Source organism: Nicotiana tomentosiformis, chromosome 1 (assembly GCF_000390325.3).
Source record: "Nicotiana tomentosiformis chromosome 1, ASM39032v3, whole genome shotgun sequence".
NCBI classification, from domain to species: Eukaryota; Viridiplantae; Streptophyta; class Magnoliopsida; order Solanales; family Solanaceae; genus Nicotiana; species Nicotiana tomentosiformis.
In genome coordinates, this window is record NC_090812.1 from 16,917,160 (window position 1) to 16,931,162 (window position 14,003).

Consider the following 14,003-nt stretch of genomic DNA (forward strand, 5'->3'; position numbering starts at 1 on the left):
CATAAGTAATCATATGATATGTACTGTCATAAACAAAATGAATATAATGACACATACCTTAGTAAAATATGACTCGACTTAGCGGGGATAAAAATGAAATTAGAGTTTCGTGTTAATAACGTGTTATAAAATAAAAGCAATGTAGTAAAGTAAAGTAACAAGAATAGAAAATATATAAGGGATGAGAGAACTCTTTTCTTTCTTTCTCTTATGTGTGCCATTTTTCCATCAGAAAAGGCTATTTATAAGCTTAAAAAGTGATCTTGCACTCCATTATAAAGTAAGGGAAATGGATCTCCATAGCAACATGGGTATCCACTATCTTAAATTATTCACAACAAAGGACTATTTTTGCTATTTCACAAAATGATTGATAACTATTGCCACCAGCAAACTGAACTCAAAGATTGGGTTTTTTCTTGTATATATATACGTATCCACAATAAAAATTAAACAGTACATAATTCATGGTTCGAACCAGATATTTTCTACCGGTGTGGGGGGCATGTTGTGTATTGTGATTTCCTCCTGGATAAGAGCAAATGGAAAGTTTCTAACTAACCGGGTATGTAATTTGCTGGTGACTCAGAGTTGATAGTGAGATTCTTGTACTTTTCACATGATTGCATGATAGATACGGTGTGTTGTGCGGGATTAAAAATTTACAGGTACAAGGTGTCAGTTCATTATTGAAGCGAAGGTCCTGAATTTTGGACAACATGGTCAATTTCAGATATTTATATTAATGTTATAACTTCTTGATAATTCCTGAGAAGGGTGCGCATTTCAAAAGGCGCATTGTGTTTTGACTTACGAATGTTCATTGGTATTGCGGTACTCACTTGGTTGATAGATTGTTGATATTCAAATTATTTCTATGTGGTACGGAAGAATTATGAAAGTATTCCTCGTGGGATGATCGTGCATGAAATATGTCTTAGTCATTCGAGTGCTGGAGTTGTGGTCAGTTATGGTGGTTCATGTGTTCTATGAATTTGGGGGACTAGGAATTCTCAGAAGCAAATTGTTTCGGGGCTGCGGACTGTGAAGATGTGGCCAAGTTAACTAGATAATAGTACGTGTTATGTTTAAGTCATTGAGGACTTTTCAAAGGGCTATTTATCCATGCTCGGATTGCATTTAGGCTATAATAAGTCTAGAATTGACTGTTACGCTTTAAGCTATGATGTTTCTCATATATGTAACATTGCGTGAGCTATTTGAGTCGTGCTTGAGGCTACATATGGGTTAAAATCCCTGAACGAACTTGATAAATGCCTCAGTGATGAAAGATTTCCGGTTTGAGCTATGATAGCACACTTTGTACATGTCTACACTTTAGCATGTCATTTATACCAGTACAGGAACATGAGAATCTTATCCTACTCATCATATACCTGTATACCTATTTAAATGCTCCCATATGATATATTTGGACTGGAGGCCTGGGACTATACCTGGCGGATTATATTATTGGCACGCGAGTTGTCTGTGCGGGTTCTATTATTAGCACATGAGTTGTCCGTGGAGTGTGTGGAATTTTCGTTTCCTTGATCCTTTATCTGATTAATTTTTTTATTCCTCTACATGATATGCTATCGCCTAATCAGGTCAATTTGAGAAAAAGAAAATGTGCACATGCACACACATATGGTCTTTTCATAGAATTTGATGAGTTGGTTTTAAATAATGTTCTGTGCCGGAAAGGCAGGATTACACCAGAATAGTTGTGTTTGGTGATATAAGGTTATTGGACCTAGAATGGATACTATCAGGTTTGATTATATCGTGTTGGAAGAATAATTTAGAATTTATCTTAAATAATTAGCTATGGTACTTGTTGAACGAGGGAAAGCTCCGTGACTTGTTGATCTGGTAAGTGGTCATGAAATTTCGCGTGTTTCTTTCATTATCGGCAGTGTACGAAGGTTTTGGAATGAGGTGTTGATTCATATGGGGTCTAATACCAGTATCGGGTTTAATTTATTAGCAGCTACAGTGATTAGAAACTATTGCGAGTATGCGGGTTGTGTGGTATATCATGTGACTACATCTGGAGTTATGAATAAGGCTTAATAAAACTTGTTAAGACTCATACAGAGTGTAGATGTGAGATTCGGTCTTGAAAAGAAATTTTTGGATGTTGGAAATTGGATTCCAAGGTTTATGGGCTAATGCTAAATTAATAATTTTCAGTTATGTGGTGTCGTCAGGCCTATATGGAATAGGGTGACGTGGGATCACCCCCAATTATGTGCATGATAAGGTGAAATAGTGATTTGAAGGTTTAGGAACAACCCTTGGCACGTTCGAGGATGAAGGCATGTTTAAGTGGGGGAGAATGTAATGACACGACTTGTCATTTTGAGAATTAGCGTTCCGTTCGGTGTCTTAATGTCTCGAGCAGCTTTAAAATGTGTATTATGACTTGCGATGGTTGTCAAGTTTGGTTTTCGGATGATTCAGGATTTAATTGAAAGAACGATTCTTGTTTTGGAAGCTTAAGTTGAAATAATTGACCAGATGGTGAATTATGTGTAAACAACCCTGGAATGGGATTCTGATGGTTCCAATAGCTCTGTATGGTGATTTCGGACTTAGGAATATATCCGGATATTTATTTTGAGGTCCATAGCTAAATTAGGCTTGAAATGGCAAAAATAGGAAATTTAAGTTTGGAAGTTTGACCGGGGAGTTGACTTTTTGATATCGGGATAGAAATCTGATTCTGAAAATTTGGAACAACTCTGTTATATCATTTATGACTTGTGTGCAAAATTTAAGGTCAATCGGAGTTGATTTGATAGGTTTCGGCATCGAATGTAGAATTTGGAATTTGTAAGTTTTGAATAGGCTTGAATTGAGGTGTGATTCGTGTTTTAGTATTGTTCAATGTAATTTGAGGCATCGACTAAGTTCATGTCATATTATGGGACTTATTAGTATACTTAGTTAGGTTCCCATGGGGCTCGGATGAGTTTCAGATGAGTTTTGGAAGAGTTTGATGTTTTCACATAAGCATGTAATGATCCAAAGGTCCATTTTTAGTTCTAAAGATCGAAATTCGATTTTGATAATTTCGGGAGTTTGATAATGAATTATAGGAATGATCTGAAAAGTTTGGTCTAATTTCATCAAGTCGCGATTGGGATTTTAGCGCGAAACATGAGTTAATTGTTTGACGAGCGAAATTGGTATCGCGTTGAGCAAATAAGCTCTACCTCCTTTCTTGTATGAGGATAAACATTGCCTCCCTAATTGCATAAGGCTAAGCACTGCCTTTCCTACGTGAGACTAAGCCTTGTCTCCTCTTCTTGAATGAGGCTAAGCATTTCCTCCCTAATTGCATAAGGCTAAGCACTGCCTTTTCTGCATGAGACTAAGCGTTGTCTTCTCTTCTTGCATGAGACTAAGAATTGCCTCCCTAATTGCATAAAGCTAAGCACTGCCTTTCCTGCATGAGACTAAGCAATGTCTCCTCTTCTTGCATAAGACTAAGCATTGTCTCCTCTTCTTGCATAAGGCTAAGCACTGCCTTTCCTGCATGAGACTAAGACTTGTCTCCTCTTATTGCATGAGGCTAAGCATTGCCTTCCTAATTGCATAAGGCTAAGCATTGCCTTTCCTGCATGAGACTAAGCATTGTCTTCTCTTATCACAGGAGGCTAAGCATTGCCTCCCTAATCGCATAAGGCTAAGCATTGCCTTTCCTCCATGAGACTAACATTGTCTCCTCTTCTCATATAATGCTAAACATTACCTCCCCAATTGTGTAAGGCCAAGTATTGCCATTCCCCGCACGAGACTAAGCATTGGTCCCCCCCTTTTTGGCATAAGACTAAGCATTACCTTTTCCTTGCATAACATTAAATACTATCTCCACAATGCTATCTCTTTGTTTACCTAGGGCTAAGCGCTGCCCTCATATTACGCAAGACTTGTCTTATCTCGACCTCGCATATGACCAAGCATCATATCTTTGCATTTCATGGGCTGAAACATCGCCATTTTGTCCAAAGGCGTCATAGTCCGAAGGCATCATCCTCATAGCCGGGAGAGACCATTCCATGGCCTGAGGATCTCTCAAAATTGCACACCATTATTCAAAGGCGTCATAGTCCAGAGGCACCATCCTCATAGCCCGAGGACATCATTTCATGGCCTACGAATCCCTTATCACACGCTTCATGGCCCAGGATGTCATGGTCTAAGTATATCATCCTCACCGTCCAAAGACAACCTTCATGGTCCGAAGAAAATTTGCATCATGTTTAAATTTTCACAATAATCCATATATATATTCGCATGCACCGTGTTTTAAATTTTGCAGGTAACTCGGGAAGTAACCATTCTTCCAAACGGGAGCAATCTTTGCTCTAGTTTCTGGTCACAACGTTCACATCCTTCAATTATTTTAAACGTAACCGACCACTGGCAATTGCCCACCTTTTACTCTTTGACTTTTCAGATACTCGCTCTGTGATACATTCGTAACGTTTCATATTCACACTCATGACTCCGTACAATTCATCTGATACTATCTTATCCAAGGGAACCCTTTCCGAAACATACGACCATTCTTATAACAACTCCATCGGTTTCGTTCGTCGTTGGCTCCGGAACTACACATGGCCTGATTCCCGTAACACCAGGGATATGTAGGCAACTCAGGAATCAGGGTACGGCCTCCATTTTTTCAAATCACATCATTCCTCATTCTATTCGGCCAAAATTGGTCATCATTTTCTTTACCCGATAATTCTTTCATCATTCCCGGGTAAAGAGGGGCAGTTGTTGTTACCCAATTTTGCCCTCATAGTTTTCTCAAATAATATATATACTTTCAAAACATCATTTTTTCGCATCATTATTTAGCTACAAATCCATACAAGCATTTTTCTATAATTTTTCATAATTTTCAGAGCTATAAAATTGATTTTTCTGCATTTAAATTACTTGAATATTTATTAATTACTCCTTTAAATTATTTTGGTGATGACTTAATTACATAAAATTATTATTTTGCATATATAATACTTGCTTCAGATATTTTACTCTATTCTTTATAATTACATTAGTATTTTTAGGCCATTTGCATAATCTTGCAATTATAGCCTGTATCTTGCAATTTTATTGCATTCGTCATTTTATTCAAGGTCACAATAATATCTTACATTTTTATAATATTCTACTATTGTTTTAAAGTATTAATTGGCATAAATATCATTTTTATAATTTATTTCACTATTTTTATTAAATTATTTTCCCTTAATTTCCTATTTTAAAAAAATCTGGCCCAAAATTAGGATTAATTTCGGACCATTAAGGTCCAAATAGACCCCTTGCCCAATAACCTCAGCAGCCCAAACGACCTAACCTAGTTCAAAAACCTACCCATCTCTTCTCAAATCCCAACCGTTGATTAAAAATGATCAACGACTCACAACACTCCTCACCACTCTCCTTATATCCCCTCACCCAAACCCTAATCCCCACTTTCTCTTCATCAGCCGCCCTCAAACACTCCTCCCTCCCATCGAAACCCTAGCCTCCCTCTCAATCTTCTCCGAATCCGTCTCAATCATGGATTCCTTCTGTGATTTTCTTACCTTTTATGTGTTACCCCAGTATTACTTACAAGATTGTGGTATTACTTAGTATTTGCCTCATTTTTTGGCAAATATAAATCTATGAATCAAGGGAGATCAGTTTCACCCTTCGGTATTTGGATGATATTCCGTCTATATACATGCCGTCAAGGCAATATGAAGCTGATTCACCAAAACCTTTGGTCGATTCCTTGATTTCTGTCGAATTAAGGTTCGGAATTTTATACTTTTCTTTCTACTCATTCCATTACTGATAGCATGTGGTACATTCTTTCCATATATATGTTTGATTGATTATTTTCCTTGTTTGTTTGCTTGATTCCTACTACTACATAAACCCCTCCCCTTTCCCCTTTGAGACAGACTTTTAATCACCCGAATTCACTAGAAATCGAAGCGATTATTCTATTATTGTCTTATTCTCTTGTTCTATACTCCGATTCTTGGCCGACTAAAAGCCAAGGCCACTGGGATTCGATTTTCAACTTTTCTTGGTACGAGCACTGCCCAGGGTTCATTTGAAGCCCTTAGGAACTCTGACACACTAAGAATCTGGGTTCTTGTTCTCTGTTGACATTCATAGCACTGTGGAATTTATTCTTTCTTGTTGTTTGTTTATTCAACTGATAACTGCTAAGTCTATTGGCTTTACGGTCTCATTTTTCTGTCTTCATGTACTGCCTATTCACGCCTCTGAATTTCATGACCAAAATATGCTCTTAGACCATCTCTATGTGTAACTTTACTAGCATTGCACTCGTATTCTGATTTTAACCTCTTTAGCATTTGGCCTTTTATTTAAAATCTCCAATTTTTGAGATATGTTATTTGAATATGCTTCACCTGAATAATTTAGACTCTCTTAAGTTCATTTAGCCTAATGTATTAGTACTTGAATGTCTACATTACTGTTTGACATGAGTTTGATTTGCTACTCTACTTTGAATTTTTGCAATGGCTGCCTCACATCTGTAATGTGTTATAAATCTGTGACTTGCTCCCCTTCTATTGTGTCACTCAACATGTCTTTGGCTTACTTAATTCCATACCTCTTTAGTGATTATTTGAGACTTTAGAGTGGCTATCTTAATCTGTGTTTTCTTACAATATTTGAGACTGTTTGTCTTAGTGATAAATTGGCATGTCTACTTTCTGGTGTTGTGGAGGATATTCAGCATGATTTGGACCCTTAGGCTTTAACCTTTTAAGTTAGTGCCTTACCTAGACCTGTTTGGTATTATGCACCTTTGTATGTTAACCTTGTGATCTCAGAAAATTTGCTTCTCCTCTAACTCCCAATGTGCTTTCTACCAATGTGTTATCTCTTGCTAAGTGTTGACCTTCTTAACGTTTGTGTGTTTTAGACAACTTTGCTATCTCTGCTTTCTAAAATACAAGTGCATCTCTTCATATTCTGTCCCTTAACTATTGTTCTCTCACTCTCATTTGTTGCCTACACTATTCTGAATCTATCACTCTTGGCCAGCTAAAAGCCAAGGCCACTAAGACTTTCTCTATTGACCTCCCTAGTGTGAGCACTCCTCGGGGTCCATTTGAGACCCTTGTGAACTCTGACACACTATGACTTGGGGTTCTTTGGCCACCCTCTTTACTACTGATACCTTAGCAGTCTTTGACACTCAGTTCTTTCCTCATTCTATCTGATGAATATGCAAATTGGCTTGTTTAAGTGGTTTCTGTATGATTCAATGTTTCGTTCATATGATCAACTTGTGGCTATTTGGTTTGATTTGAGTTACTCGATGGTTTCAAGGCTGTGATGATGAATATATCCCCCTATTGGGATCTGGGCATGCTATTTGTGAAGAAAGCATTTGTTGAAGGCCCATGCAATACTAGGTATCTCCTTTTTGGCCTGCTATATGCCTACTGCTATTGCTTGTATAATATGTTGTAATTACATTTATCATTGGGTCTGTAATAATTTTGTAATAAACTATTGGGGGTGTTAGTGAAATCGGGGAAATGGATATACTCTAATATTTTGCATGAAAGGGTAGAAAACATGCCTATAGGGTTCGTATGGTCTACTTGTTGTCCAACCTACTATATATATGCCATTCAATTTCCATGTGCACTGGTAGAATTCATGACATTAGGAAAATCACACACTCACACAACTTGCCTACTATCAAAGCACAAGTACTTTATTTATTCCTATGTCTACTACTAGACAGCATGCCTATAGGAAATAAAAATGTCGATGACCATTCTTTCAATTTGCGTAACTGCAGTATATTCATTAGATACCATGCCTATAGGATTATACAGCTTAGGTTCTACTGATCTTCATCTAGAAATCCTGCCTATAGGACTTTAATTGGTTGATTTGCTATTGTTATCATACTGCTCACCTAGAAAACATGCCTATAGGGGCTAAGTATAAAGAAATATCAGCTGCAATCATTAATCGTTGATAATCCTCCCTATAGGGTATTACTACTCGTTTTAAAGTGTTAATGCTGAACTTCCCAAATATTGTTTCATTGCTTAGCCGTGCCACTATTAGAAAGCATGCCTATAGGGACAAACTGAGTAATTCTGAGTATTTCCAATGGTTATCACTGCCAACCACTGCGTAAATCACCTAGAGATCATGTCTATAGGTTAAATCATTTATAACCTGTAATTGCAATACTAGATACCCCTAAACTGTATAGTCTTTTGGAAATCATATCTATAAGTTTAAAGTGGAACCTTGCATCTGAAACTGCCTGCACGTTTGAATCCAAGGTCATATAGAAACCATGTCTATAGGGCTTAATGACTTTAATTCGCCTTAGTTACGAAACTGTATAACGCCTAATGTGAAAACATGTTTTGCGTGCATTTGTTGTTTAAGTGTGGAGGCTAACTTGATCCCTTAATTGTCCTTATATGAAGTCCAATTTGTTTTGTATGTCGCCTAGTTTTATCATTCTGAGAAGCCTAAGTAAAGTCTAGAACCACCCTAAATAGAGGTCCAATGCCTCCTGGATCATAGATATGGGACATGCAGTGCACGCATAGGGTAGGACTTAGAATTGAATTAGAGCGCTTAAGTAAACAACTTTAACATAATAATCGGGTAGCAGGAGATGATAGTCTGTGCCCGCTGAATAATATGAGTAATTCCCTACCTTAAGGGAGTTTCGAAGTATTATTTATGTTACACGGAGTAATCCTTTAGGCTAAAAAACTTAGGACTCTCCCCCCCCCCCTTATTTATACATTTAGCCATCTAATATAGGACATCATAGTTATATCCTTGTAATCCTTATTTCTCATTGTGTTATAATAAATTTCTTTGACCCTTACTCTCTTTGTTTATCTTGCCTATTTTTAATCCACATAATCTTAAGTTCGGCCTGGACCCACAGTTGTGGACCTTGAAGAGTGCCTAACACCTTCTATTTGAGGTAATTTGAGCCCTTACCCGATCTTTGGTGGCGTTGACTAGTCAAACATAGTTATCTACATAATAGGTGCCCTAACGCACCTCAAAAACCGTTAGGTGACGACGCTTATTCTTTTAGCACTCTATCTCCCATCCAAAAGAGTTGTCAACACATCGAAACCCACTTTCACGAGAAAAACGGGGGGCAACAGCATGGCGACTCTGCTGGAAAAATACTTAGGCTCTTACCATAATGAACTTGGCTTATGTGGATTATTTTCTTTGTTATAAAATGCACATCCCTTCCCTGCTCCACCCTTATTTGTTTAAATTTGTTATAACAAGCACATCTCTTTCCGGTTCGCCATTATTTGTTATGACTGCTCTTTATTTTGTTTAAAAGACTGCTATATCATGTCTCTCCCACCCCTACTCCCTTACTTGATTTGTTACATTTTCGCATATATTCCACAAACTAACTTCTTTCTTTACCTTTCTTTGTTATGTTTTCATGTCTTACCTTAATACCGTATTTACTGTTTTTACATATTTATCATGCAAATACTTGGCAATGTGTTATTATCTCTGCATAAAGCAAGCTTCACATCATACTCCACTCGTGCCAATTATCAACATAGCGCTGCTACTATGTTTTGGGATGAGAAAAGGGCCGTCTTCCGCTTTGGTGACATAGAAATGGCTCCTCTCTTAGAAGAAATAGGAGGCTTCGCTAAGCTGCCATGGGATAGTCCAGGGTTATTAGTTCCAGAAAATTGCAGTTTTCTAAAAATGCTAGGTTTCAAGAAAAATGATGAGTTGCTTTGTTTGAAGAAGTCATACATCGCATTTGAATTCCTTTATGAGAGTTACGGCCAAGTAATTCATATCGTCTTCATCATGAGGAACTTTTCATTACCTCCTTAGGTTGGACGCACCGCCGAGTTTATGTATTCATCATTTGCTTCTTGGGTTTGTTGATATTTCCAATGAAAGGGGGAAGGATTCAAACTCGTTTAGCTATGGTTGCAAGAACTTTAATGAAACGCATCAAAGGGAAAACCTACACCATCATCCGTATGATCCTAGCTGAACTGTACCACGCTCTAGATCGGTGCAAGCAGGGATTCAGCCATTTTGAAGGTTGTAATCTATTATTACAAGTCTGGTTATTGGAACACTTTCAGAAGGGAGAATATCATCAAGATATTCTGCGACGGCCATTGAATGAATACATAGCCAACCACTATCCAAAGAAAATGACATTCATCCCATATAGGTTCGCACAGCTCGGAAGTGCTGTAAATTGGGTGCGTTTCTTAAGCAATCTGACAGACGAGAAGGTACATTGGATGTTTGAGTGGTTTCCTAGCAGTGAGTTCATCTTCAGGTCGAGGGATACTACTCATTTGGTATTGATCGGTTTGCGAGGCATTTATCCTTATACTCATACAAGGGTAATGAGACAAGCAGGAAGAATACAGGTCACACCTCGGGTTTCCAACATGGTCCAGTACAAGGAAGATTTCAAAGGGAACATCATTCCTTTCAAGTTCGAGGCGCAACATATGTGGAACCAGAAGGTCATCGTGGAAAAAGAGACTATCGAGCCAGACAGGTACCATATCGGTCATGTGTATTTCTATCCATCATGGTTAGTAGATGATATAGCGGGAGACGTCAAGCCAGGGGTCAATTTGGAAAATAGGATCATTGATGTTGCTGATGAGGCACATGTCAGGTATAGAAGGTTACGCAAAAGGGTCTTCGAGTCTGAATCTAGGCACCTGGAACAATACAAAGTGGACATGGAGGCAATTAATGAATGGAAGGAAATCGCCACTAAGTCCACCTAGAAATTGGAATATTTGGAGCTAGGTTTGATGGAGTTTGAGGGAAAGACGAGGAAGAGGCTTTCATATTTTCAGAACTCGGATGGCAATGAAGGAGGGTATCTAGCGAAGGCTTACCAAGCATGGAGAAGGTCCCTCAGGGACCAAATAGATTTAGCAAATGATGTTCTTTACTATTTTCTAGCTTAGTTTAGATTTCGATTATAATAAGGCTAAACGCCATTAGTAACTTCATTATTATAATCAATTTAGTAAAAGTTTGGCTCGTTTTCACATTAATGAAATGACGCAATATTGGCAACAATTTTCTCCAAGTCTGTGTGTTGCTTAGGCTTACCTCGGGCACAATGAGGTCCCCAATTAGGACGCGAATTATCGCATTATTTTACAGAACATGTTTAAATACTGCAAGCATTCTTTCAAATATCCCTTACTGACCTGGTTTACCTTTTGCTTTTTCTTTCTTTTGATTATTCCCATTCCCGAAGGTTGGTTTGTGCATACTGGCATCATCTGCATATCACACTAGATCCAGAAGTCCTCCACCTCCTCTTCCACCAAGTGATCTTAAAGGCAGAAGCAAAGGGAAAGTAAAAATGGATGATTTGAGCGGTATCAGAAAAGACAATGCTACTATAGCAGAAAACGTTGAAACTTTAGATGGCCGAAGTACTCCAGCACAGAACAAATTGTTCTTACGCCTGGAACAAAAAATCCTGGAGCTACAAGGAGAACTTGAGCAGGTCCGAAACTTGGCAAATCTTTCCCTCACCCTAAACATCCCTGATATCAACCAACAAAATCCAAATGCCCAAAACCCGGCACCACCCAAAAACACGCAAAACCAAAATCCACCGCCGAATCCTCCTGCACCACATCAATACACCACACCTCCTCAGAACCACAACCCTCTACCAGTACTTACTCCTCAACAACACCACCATCATCTGACTCAATACCCGCAAACCATCACTTATCACATTACCCAAAATGCACCACAACATACGCCTGATCCCCCAAACTCAACCAATGACCACCCTTATGCCCAGATTCCCGGAGTTCACCAAAGCAATCCCATATATGTGGAAACTTTACCCTACACCCCACAACAAACCCTATATATATTGGAATCAACTGAGAAGGACCTGCTCATCAAGAACATAGCGGAAGAACTCAAGAAGCTCACTAGCAGAGTTCAGAGCGTCGAAGGTGGTAAGGGCATTGAAGGTTTGAATTATGAGGACTTGTGCATTCAACCAGATGTGGAACTGCCAGAAGGTTACAAACCTCCCAAGTTTGAAATGTTGGATGGAACTGGTGATCCGAAGGTACATCTAAGAACATATTGTGATAAACTTGTACGAGTGGGCAAAGATGAACGAATTTGTATGAAGTTGTTCATGAGAAGCCTCACAGGAGATTCTTTGTCTTGGTACTTCAGTCAGAACCCGAAGAAGTAGGTTAATTGGGTGAGCATAGCGTCAGATTTCATGGATAGATTCAGGTTCAACACAGAAAATACACCAAATGTTTTCTACATTCAAAATCTCAAAAAGAAACCAACAGAAACTTTCCGCGAGTATGCTACTCGGTGGAGATCTGAAACTGCAAAGGTAAGGCCAGCGCTTGAAGAAGAACAAATGAATAAGTTCTTCGTCAGAGCCCAAGACCTGCAGTACTATGAAAGGCTGATGGGTATTGAAAACCATAAATTCTCTGATATCATTAAGCTGGGAGAAAGAATAGAAGAAGGAATTAAGAGTGGAATGGTGACGAATTTCGAAGCATTACAGGCCACAAATAAAGCTTTGCAGTCAGGAGGTATATCTAAGAAGAAAGAAGTGGGTACTTTGATGGTGACCCAGGGTCCTAAGTCTCCTCAAACATACCAAACACCTCCACCCACATACCAGCCCTCACCCCCCAGATACCAACAACTTGCCACCACCTACCATGCCTATAACACCCAACACGCATATTATCACTCACCACCACATACTCGCCAAAATTACCAAAAACCAAGACCAAACTTTGACCGCAGACCACCCATAGAATACCCTCCAATCGCTAAACCTATAGACCAACTGTATGAGAAACTGAAGGCTGTTGGTTATGTCACTCCCATTCCCGCCATTGCTATGGAAAACTCTTCTTAGTGGATTAACCCAAACAAGACATGTTCCTATCACTCAGGCATAAAGGGCCATACCATTAATGAGTGTCGCACTCTGAAGGACAAGATTCAGGCATTGATAGACACCAAGGTCATACAGGCAAAAGAAGTTGCACCCAATGTTCATAATAATCCTCTCCCGGATCACAGAGGTGAGGGAGTGAATGTGATAGAGATCGATGAGGAATGGGATCCAGAAGGGTCAATTGGACTCATTCGGGAGGGGGATGATCTTAAAACATCTCCAGTCACCCTCACGCCCATTGTGATACAAACCCAAGCACCGCTTGAGGTCGAGATAACCGTACCAGCACCGTTTGAAGTTGAGGTAACCACACCCTTCACTGTGATGGTATCACCCATGCCATCTTACAAGTCTGATGTTATGCCATAGGATTATGTTGCGGAAGCGAGAAGGAAAGGAAAAGCAAAAATGGAAGAAACAGCTACATCACAAGGCATGACCAGAACTGGCAGGGTTTATACATAAGAGCACTCGGGAGGCACAAGCAAAGAAGCTGCATCTAAGCCGCATGTTGTTGAGACTGGTCCTGACGACCTTTGGAGAAAAGTACAAGCGAGAGAATACTCTGTGGTTGACCATTTGAACAAAACTCCCGCTCAGATATCTATCTTGTCACTGCTACAAAACTCTGAGACACACAGGATGCCCTGATGAAGGTGTTGAGTGAAGCCTATGTACCCACCAACATCACTAGTGGGGAAATGGCCAACATGGTCGGGCGGGTACTAGAAAGCCACAAAATCACCTTTCATGAAGGCGAGCTGCCACTAGAAGGACTAAGTCATAACAGGGCACTACATATCACAGTGCAATTTGAGGATAAATTCATTGCCAAGGTCCTGATAGATGGGGGTTCGAGTCTCAATATATGTCCACTGACCACTCTGAAGAGTTTGGGTAAAGGCATGCACGAGATACAAGCAGGAAGCTTGAATGTAAAGGCGTTTGA